This window comes from Carlito syrichta, unplaced genomic scaffold, assembly GCF_000164805.1.
Source record: "Carlito syrichta isolate Samal-C Ts95f unplaced genomic scaffold, Tarsius_syrichta-2.0.1 Scaffold235333, whole genome shotgun sequence".
NCBI classification, from domain to species: domain Eukaryota; kingdom Metazoa; phylum Chordata; class Mammalia; order Primates; family Tarsiidae; genus Carlito; species Carlito syrichta.
In genome coordinates, this window is record NW_007179429.1 from 100,273 (window position 1) to 109,958 (window position 9,686).

Consider the following 9,686-nt stretch of genomic DNA (forward strand, 5'->3'; position numbering starts at 1 on the left):
CAGCATGGGCAACATTCCTCTACCACTCCCTCCTACTCCCAGGGAAGACAGGATTTGCCCCAGAACACACAGCTGGCTCAGGGGAGACCTAGGACTGGAACACAGTGATCTTACCACATGACAATGATCCTTGCTTCCCCTTAGCTTTGGTGACAAAGGTGGCCATCAGGTGGTCATCTAGTGATCAGGAGACATCTGTGTTGGCAGAAAACCAGTCTTTTCTTCAGTCTAAGCCTGTCATTGAACATCTGCTGTATGTTCTGTGCTGGGACTTCCTACTTGATACCAAGTATTCCATTTCACTGATGGGAAAATTGAGGCTGAGAATGACAAATATATTTTCCCAGGTCCACTCTGTTAATTGTTCACAGAGCTGTAATTGAAACCCGGGACTGTCAGACTCCACCACCAACATTTGAGGAGCTGGAGAGTCTCTAATGCTGTTTGGCAAGCAGGTTCTCTTTCACAAGCTAATGTCAATTGGTTGTGTCTTCTTGGTTGATGTATTGCCTTTAAGAGAGTTTGAGGCTGAGTTCAGGACTAGGAAGAAAGAGTAGTGTGGTTGATTGGTGATGTCTGCCACAGGAGTGCAGTGGTAGGACAGGAGTGCCATATGTGTGCCGTTTGAGCTGATGTCTCACCCATGTCATAGCTCAGTGTATGAGAATATGCTGGGTCCCATGTCAGGATCTGTCCCTGAGGTGGGGCATGGTACCTGTGAGCACTGTTGCTTTCACCTATGATGAATGGCCATGCTGTCTTGTCCTACTCTCAGGGGCTGGGTCCTCCAGTCCTCTGTTCTGCTCCCAGGGAACACTGCCTTGCGCATGTCCCTGGGTTGGTGTTAGGGTTGAAAGAGGTAATGAATGAGATGCCCTTGATGTCCTAGTGGAATGCTAAAGGAGAGTCATTTAAACATAGCCCTCCTCTCTCAAAACCAGTTGAAGACAGGATGGAAAATAGGAGGGGTCTGTGACTGTTTTCATCACTATTTAAGCCAGAAATTGGCTACAACTCCATCCCTAAACTCTGAAACATTTCATAGGAACTGTGAAATCTAGACCAGAACAAATGAGGAAACGGAGACCCACACAAACTTCCTTAGACCTTGAATAGTGACCAATTTCCTTACAATTCAATTTTCCAGATGTGAATGGCTTATCCAAACACCCTTGGTCTGAAGTGCCCTAAAACTCCCAGGGGAGTGGTGGTCACCTCCAAGGACCAGGGTTTAGGGAAGGCGGTGTATCCTCCAACTTCTCGTTACAATGGGCTGACGGCTGCTCCCAGGGGCATGAACTCCTTGGTATTTCCAGGTGACCTGGCTCACAGACCCAGGGAAATTCCTCGAGTGGACAGTCATTGGTGCCTACAGGAGGGCCCATTGGCATGTTCTTCACTAGCGAGAGCCCAGGGAGATGGGTGAGGTACCGGCAACTGCTGCCCAAATGGCCAGACCCACCTCTGCCCACCACCATCCTACCCACAGCCACAACAGAGGAGACATTACTAACCAGGTCATCAGGGCAAGTTACCTAGTAGGCCAGGGTCACTAGGGGCCTGGATCCTGCCACTTTGTACCCTTTCTCTTCCTTTTCTGGTCACTGCAATTGCTGGGCTGGCTCCCTGTACCCCTTATTGTGTCTGCCATCTCCAGCCAACCAGTTGGGGAGTCAGCGAGACCAGAGGCTGCATGTAAGCTCAACCCTACTGTGCCCCTCCTGGACCATCTTTCCTCTGTAGGCAGCTTCAAGGGGGTGACACAGGAGCAATGTGGGCACGGAGGTTGTCTTACATCCCGAGTGGGGAAAGGGCACAGTTAGGGCAGAAGGAGGCACCTGTAGGTCACAAGACAGAGCAGAGGGCAAGAGCCAAGGAGAAGCTGGGTCTTTAGAGGCTGTGACAACACCCTGTGACACTGTCACCACAATGGCCTTGTTGTCGGGGAAGATTTGGTGATCTTTGGGTCTTTAGATACACTTCAGTGTGCTTGGGTCTCCCGATGTGCTGTAAACCACAACATATTGAGGGGTACCACTCTAAGTCCTTGATTCTGACGGGGGTCAGACTCTGGATGCTGTGGGGGTTGATAGGAACCTGGAGGTTGCCAAGGAAACTTGCTGTGAAGCTTCTCTTTCTTCCTTGCTGCTGCCTCAGTCATCTGTCCTCGTCATTATCAGATTAGAGCTCGGGCCCATCATCAAAGTCCTTTTCACTTTTCTGGATCAGAATGTTATTGTTTTTGGCCAAATGCCGCTTTAGATTTGCAGAGCAGAGAGTAGGCAAGACATGATCTTTGGAGTAAGTCATAGCAGGACATGCGGGGCTGACTCAGTGGCTCCTTCTGAGATCACCTCCTCCAGGACTTAAACAGAGCTGGGACTCACATTGTGGACATGTCCACATTGGTCACTGCACGTGGTTCTCTTCCCAGCCATGGTTACTGCTGCTGCCAAGGAACCTCTTGGTAGCAGCAGGGCCTGGGAAAGTGGGAGGTGACAGGGGGTGGGGGCCTCAGAGCCCGCCGCCAGTCTGTGGGCCAAGAGCCGAATCTCTCTGTGCCTCAGTTTCCTCATCCACAATACAGGGAGAATGACATACACCATGCGGCTGCTGTGAGGGTTAAATGAGGTGATAGCAGATGAAGCATGTGCCAGGCATAAAGTCAGCTTTCAATAAACCTGATTGTTATTCAGGGATCTTGAACTCAGGGGTTTCAGAACTTTTGTAAGAATCTGGTCTTCTGGTAACGGAAAGTTAAGACGTAGAAATTGACACTTAATTTTCTGTCTCTCACAGAATCACCAAGAGGTCCACCCGTAATGGAAGAAAATAGTCCCCTGCCTGGCAGGGACCCAGGTCAGCTGGGGACGAGGGTCCTGTGGCTGGATCGGGGTCTGATAAGAACAGAGCAAGGGGCTGTGGACAAGACAGTGAGGCCCTGCTGGGTCAGCTGAGTTGCAAACACCATCTTCCTGGTTTCTTCCTGCCACCTCAGAAGTTGAAGGCCTGAGGTTGGGGGTTTGCAGGCCAGTCCCTCAGTCCCTCCTGAGCAGCCATGTGAGAGGCTCAGCAGGGCCTCACCAGAATCCCTCCAGAGGCTGCACCTGTCCTGGTCTTGGGGACCCTGGGTTGGGGACCTGGGGGAGGGACAGGGAGTGATGGGGCAGGATCCCAGGGCAGAGTCTGGATATACCCTTCCCACTGGGAGTCTCAATTGACTCCCCCGCTTAGAACAGTGGGAGTTCAGGGCTGCAGCATTACTGTGAGGATTGCAGGGGACAGTGAAGGGCAGAAGTCAGCCCAGCCTGGCACATGGGGGAAGGCCTGGGGGAGGATCTGGGAGAGGATCTGGAAGAGGGTCTGGGGGAGGGTCTGGGGGAGGTGGAAAGGAGGGAACTAACAGTGGTGTCAGGTGTTGGAGCTGGTTAGATTCACCCAGGGAGGTGGTTAATAAGATTCCCTGGCCCCTTCACAGGTTCTCGATCCAGTCTGGGGTGGGGGCAGCTCTGGGACCCTGCATGTTAACAAGCCCCTCCTTCATTCTGGGGCAGGCAGCTGCCAACCCCACTTTGGGGACCCTGAGGTGTCCTCTTAGGACTTCACCATGAGGGTAGCACAGGGGGCTGGAATAGGAGGACACGGATGGGTCAAGGGCCCGGCAGGTGACAGGAAGGGGATGGGGATAACCCAGGCACATCCTTGCTCCTCTCTGAACCTCAGGCTCCTGTTCTAAAAGTCAGGGGTGACTTTGGCCCTCCTTCAGGGAGTAATGTGAGGTCAGTGCAGGCTAGTCTTGCCCGAAACCCCTCCAGAGTCTGTGTCCATCCTGATGTCTGCAAATACCCTCCCCACCCACTTGACAGTCATGCCCCTGCCCTGAGGCCTGTCCAGAGATAACAGGGCAGCCCCCAGCTATGACGCCACCTGAGACCCTCCAGGAAGGGGCACCCATGGGACCAAGCACCCAGCCAGTCCCCCACCCCCCTACCCCACCCTACCCACCTCTCTGGGCTGTGTCCGCCAAGATAAGCTGGTTTCTTGGTGGCCCAAGTGAGAACCATATTGCTTGGAAAGTATTGTTCAGAAAGAATTACCAGAATCTTTTGTCACCAGAGCAGTGTCACACGGTGGACATCTGTGAAGGTGTCAATGATCATAATTAATGAACTCTTCCCAGCTCCTGATGCCATCATCTGTCAGCAGGAGGGTCAGGTCCAGTCAGAGCCACCTGTGTCTGCGAGGGTATGGGGATGGGGAGGGATTAACTACCTCCCCTTTGGGAGGGGGAGAACCCCTCCCCCTGCCCCCTTGGCAGTTCAGGGTTCTCTGTCCCTCCTGTTAGCCCCAGGGAGACAGCTCCATCAGGGGAGATGGTGCTCAACCCGACACCCCTTGGAGGTGAACTGGAGCACTTCTGTGTTCAGGATAATCACAGTCACATGTAATAAACTGCTAATAAAATAACAGTGATGCTAACAGCTCTCATGTCCTGAGCACCTACTACGTGCCAGCCTGGAGTTAAGACGTTATGCACATGAGCATTTGTAACTGTACTAACTGCACAATCCTCCCAGTGGGATGCTTGGGAGAGTGGAAGGGACTCTGCTAAGGACGCCCCACCCTCGCCCAGGCCCCTGGATGGCCTGGTTCCGCTTCTTCAGGACTCAGCTCAAATGTCGCCTCTTCTGAGTTTCCTCCAGATGCGTCTTAGACATCGCTGTCCCACCTCCCATCAGGCACTGCCCTGTCATACTGTCTTGTGTCCCTGTCCTAATCATCACCCACATGTCATGCAGCAGGTCAACTGATTGTGGGTCTGTTATCTGTCCCCATTACCACAGGGCTCCCTGAGGGAGGGACAGGGTCTCTCTGCTGTGCCTCAGGGTCTTGGCCAGTGCCAGAGCCATAGCAGCTGCTCATTAAGTGATGGATGGGTGGGTGAGTGGGTGGGAAGATGAGTGGATGAGTGGGTGAGTGAATAAACAAATGAACATTCGTGAAATAGGGGAATGGGGATATGAGTTCACACCTCCTTTCTAAGGGCTTTATTGGAACAACAGCTCTCCTGGGGCATCTTCTGTAATATCCCCAGTCACTTTGCAAGCCTGAGAGGAGGGAGCCAGGGCCCAGGGTGGAGCCACATGGTCTGAGTGAGCCCTGATATGACAGTGACAGTCTGTAGAGAACTCAGGTGTCTGCACATTCCACAAAATGACAGACACATTGGTGCATTGCATTAATGACACACTGGATCTGAGGAGCAGGACGTAGCAAGTACATTCGACGCCTTCACAGACAGATGCAAACTAGCATGTGGGAAGATGACCCCACAATAATTCAAGACCCACCACCTAGGGATGAGGCTGCCAGTTTTGAGTGGAAATTGGATCAGAAGAAGGTGCTGCGGCAATCTCAGCCTGTAACACCAACTGATCCACCCCTTGGGTCTGACGACCCAGCAGATCTCACGATATTCAAAGTGTCAGTGGCAAACAGGGCACTTGTAGAGCCTCTGGCCACACTGACAGGAGAATCCTAGTGCAAACCTCCAGGATGTTGGAGCGAGCCCTTTTTGCAGATAACTGTGCTCCTTTTGAGAAATGGCTCCTGACTTGCTACTGGGCAGTGGTAGAGATTGAACAACTCACCACAGCCCATCAGGTGATCATGCAGCCCAAGCTTCCCATCCTGAAACTGGCACCACCTAACCATAAGTTCAGGTGAGCACATCCGTCAAATAGAACAGGTATGTAAGAGATGAGCTCAAGAAGGTCTCAAAGACGTAAGCCAGTTGCAAGGGCAGGTGGCCCAGAGTCTTTCAAAACCAGCTCCCTCTGTGTCTCCCAGTCCTGTTGGATTCTCCTGGGTGATCTTTGTGGACAAAGAAGACAGAACATGAGCCTGGTTGACAGGTGAGTTGCACAGTAGGCTGGCACCACCCCTAGCAGGACCAGTTGCCCCTGATGGCAGTGACTCCAAAGAACCTGGTAAAAGGAAGTCCTCCCAGGATTTCTAGTAGCATGTTGGGTTGCCCACTGTGTCTGGAGTGAGAAAGGGCCAGATGACAGGATCCAGAGGGACTTGCATGCACTAGCCAAAGGTGTGGCTGAAGGAACAGGATTGGGGCCTGGGATGAGGACATCTGGGAAGAGGAATGTGGCTGGATCTCAGAAAGGGTACAGATGGTGAAGATATCTATCTCATGTGAAGGCTCACTAAAGGGCGTCCACTGCAGGTGAGACCCCATAACCAGATGAACAGAGGGACAGTTCCCACATATGGCTTTAAAGGGCCCATGGATATGTGGCCATAGTGGCATGGACAGAGGTTACAGTTGGCTCCACCACATGGACCTTCCCTTAGCAAGGCTGACATTGCTAATGCCACTGCTGAGAGCCTAAGCTGCCAATAGCAGAGACAAACACTGAATCCCCTACAGGGCACCATTCCATGCAGGTACCTACCTATATATATCTGGGACAGTGAGTCACATGGGACATCTCCATCTTGGTGGAGGTGGAGATTTGTCCTCATGGTCATAGATACAAGTTCTAGATAAGGATTGGCCATCGCAGCCCATGCTTCCACCTCTAGCATCATCTTCCATGAATTCCCAGAATGCCTTCCCGCCCTCATGGCATCCCCACTCACACTACTTCTGATCCTGGAACTCATACTTCAACTCAATGCTTTTCAATGCTAGAAGAAGGTGCAACCATTGACTCATGTGGGGTTCACTGGTTTCACCACATACCCGGAAGTGGTTAGCCCAACTAAGAGGTGGACTGGCTTACTGAAGATTCAGTTGCGGAGCCGACTGGGAGATGACATCCTGGAAAGACGATGTTCTCTCTTGTGTGATGCAGAGTGTGTCTAGAACCAGATACCAGGATATGGTGCTGTCTTCCCACAGCCAGAACACCCGAGCTCAGGGACACGGGGTGGAAGTGGGCGTGACTCCTATCACTAGTTCACCTAATAACCCACCCACAGAGTCTTTGTCCCTCGTCACATTGTGACAACTTTGTTCTCTGCTGGCTTAGGGGGCTTAGTTCCCAGGGCACACAGCAATGATTCCCACAATTGAAAGACAAGAGGGCTACCTACCCATTTTGGACTTATAGCATTGAAGCAACAGGCAAGAAGGAGGTTATTCTGCTAGCTGGAATGATGGACCCCAGTTGTCAAGGAGAAGCTGGGTTGCTGCTCACAGAGTGGGGAGGAGGACCCTGTCTGGAGCTCAGAGGATTCTCTGAGGTGTTTCAGTGCATTCAAGTCCCACAGTAAATAATAGAAAATGACAGCAGCTCACCCCCTGCCCAAATAAAGGCTGGATGAATGACCCTCCAGTAAAGAAGGTTGGGTGACTCCACCAGGCAAAGAACTCTGACTATTTCCATCTGGGATGGTGGGGGCAGGGCCATGGGGGGGTATAAGATATGGTGATGGGGGGAGGTAGCTGTATATATCAGTTGTGATCTATGACCAAGTGGAAACATTTGCATATTTTTTATTTGCTTACTATATATATCCATATTTACTTATGCTAACTACTTTCTTCTCTCTCCTTCCCACTTTTATTTGATATACAAGTGGCTAGAAGTTAACTTGACAATTTAGTCTCCAATAACAGAATGGGCAGTGGCCTGTGACTGAACTCAAGGAGTAGTTTATGGCCAGCACCGGATTCCGTGAGTCCTGGGATTGTGTGCCTGCTCATGTTGGAGAAGGATCTTGTTCCCTGTAAGACAGACACTGCCTCATGTTAGATGGAAACATGGAGTGCTGTTGCTGCTGTGTGGGAGTTGGGCCGTGTGTCGACTGTGTCTATGAAAGGTGAACGAGTGTGGGCTGTGCTGGTGACAGATGTCTTGACTCTCAGCTCCAATGCAGGCTTGGCTGCCTGATCTGTGCAAGTGGAAATGGTACCCCCCCACACCCAATAGTTTCCATTCTCCAGTTGGTATGATAGTAGACGTGGTCAGTAGGGGGCAGTGGAGAGACATCTTAGGTGAGGCGCTTTCCTTGCTAGTTCTGGTGATTTTCCTGGCTCAGGGCCTTGGTGGCAGGACTGGCTTCCCAGCTTCCAGGTCCTAGAGCACAGGAGGCCTCCCTGGCACCCAGCCCCTGTGGCACATATGGCTTCTTTGGCATTCCCTTGCGCTGTGCAGCCGGATTCCCTGGACTCAGCTCAAAGTTGAGGGGCTTCCCCAGTGCCCATCCCTCTAGTTGAGGGGCTTCCCCCTGCATCCATTCCCACAGTTGAGGGGCTTCCCCAGGACCATCCCTCCCAATTGAGGAGATTTCCCAGCTCCCATCCCCCCAGTTGAGGGCTTCCCCAGTGCCCATCGCCCATAGTGCAGGACCTCCCCCAGAGTCCAGCTCCTACAGGTTGAGTGGTCAGCAGCACCCAGGGGACTTCACTCTCTCCAGAAACCCCTTCAGGTCCCCAGCCGAATGCATTCAGTGGTTCATTTCCCTGTAAACAGCTCTCTCTGGTTCCCTAGAAAGAGGATTTCCAGTAAGTCTGGAGGGCGGGTTCTAGTAAGGCCCACCCATGTGGCATCATGGAGACTTCCTGGCCATTCAGAAGTCACCAGTGTGCCCTCTCCAGCAGGTCCTGGGTCTCAGGCCTGGACACCCTCCTTGGTTGTCTCTCTAGCCCCAGGGGTAGCAGCTGGTCCTTCTTCCAGCTGTTTCTGTTGCATTTCCCTGACTCTTGCCAGTTGATCCCATGTTACTCCAATCCATGGTGGTAGGAAATAATTCTCTGTATTAAACTTGCCCTAAGTTGTTTCTGTGTCCTGCTGGGACCCTCCAGAAGACACCTGGGTTAGTGTTCAGACAACTGCTGGCAAAGCTTGGTCAGGTTCCCCCATCATACAGCTGTGGGACCCAGAGCCCTTCTCCACCTGCCTGGCCTTGAACCCTTCCCTTCTTCCCACCCCAGTCCTCTTCTTCATGCATGAGATAGCAGCCTGCTCCAGGGCTGCTTTGAAGATGAAGGGAGATGATGAAGGGAGGTGAGGGACCAGGTGGAGCTTTGAACCAGTGCCCAGGACTCTGGGAGGGGAAGGGGGTCCCTTTGCCTCTCCCTGAATGCACAGGTCTCCTGAGAGTGTGCCTGAGATGCCCCCCACCCCTGATCTATCCACAGCAGCCTTAATGAACAGGCTCAGTTAACCAGGCAGGCTCTGCCGCATCCAGCCACTTGGGACGTTATCTCCTTCTAAGCCAGCCAACAAGTCGCAGCAGCAGCAGATGTGGGCACATGGGGCAGTGAAGGCGGGGCCCACAGGAGCCAGGGTTGGGGCCTACCCTGCTGCCTGGCCAGGTCAGGACCCGGAGGGACACTTCCTATGGGTCATTTTGGCCCATAAGCATAAACATCTGCAGAAACTCATCACTATCAGTTTGCTGTGTGGGCTCAGGCAAACTGCATTCATAGCTGTCCTCAGTTTCCCCAGCTGCACATGGAGGGATATGGGTCAGGCTCTGAGTCAATGTCAGTGCCTAGGACTCCTCTCCCAGGCCAGGCCCCCAGAGGATAGGGTCTCAGCTGTCGCTGACCAAGAGACCATGGGTGAGCAGGCTGGGGTGGGGTGGGCTGCCATTACAGCCCCCTTGTCCAAGGGATGAAACCTGCCCAGGAACCACTTGTCCCCCCTCCTTGCCCCTGGCCA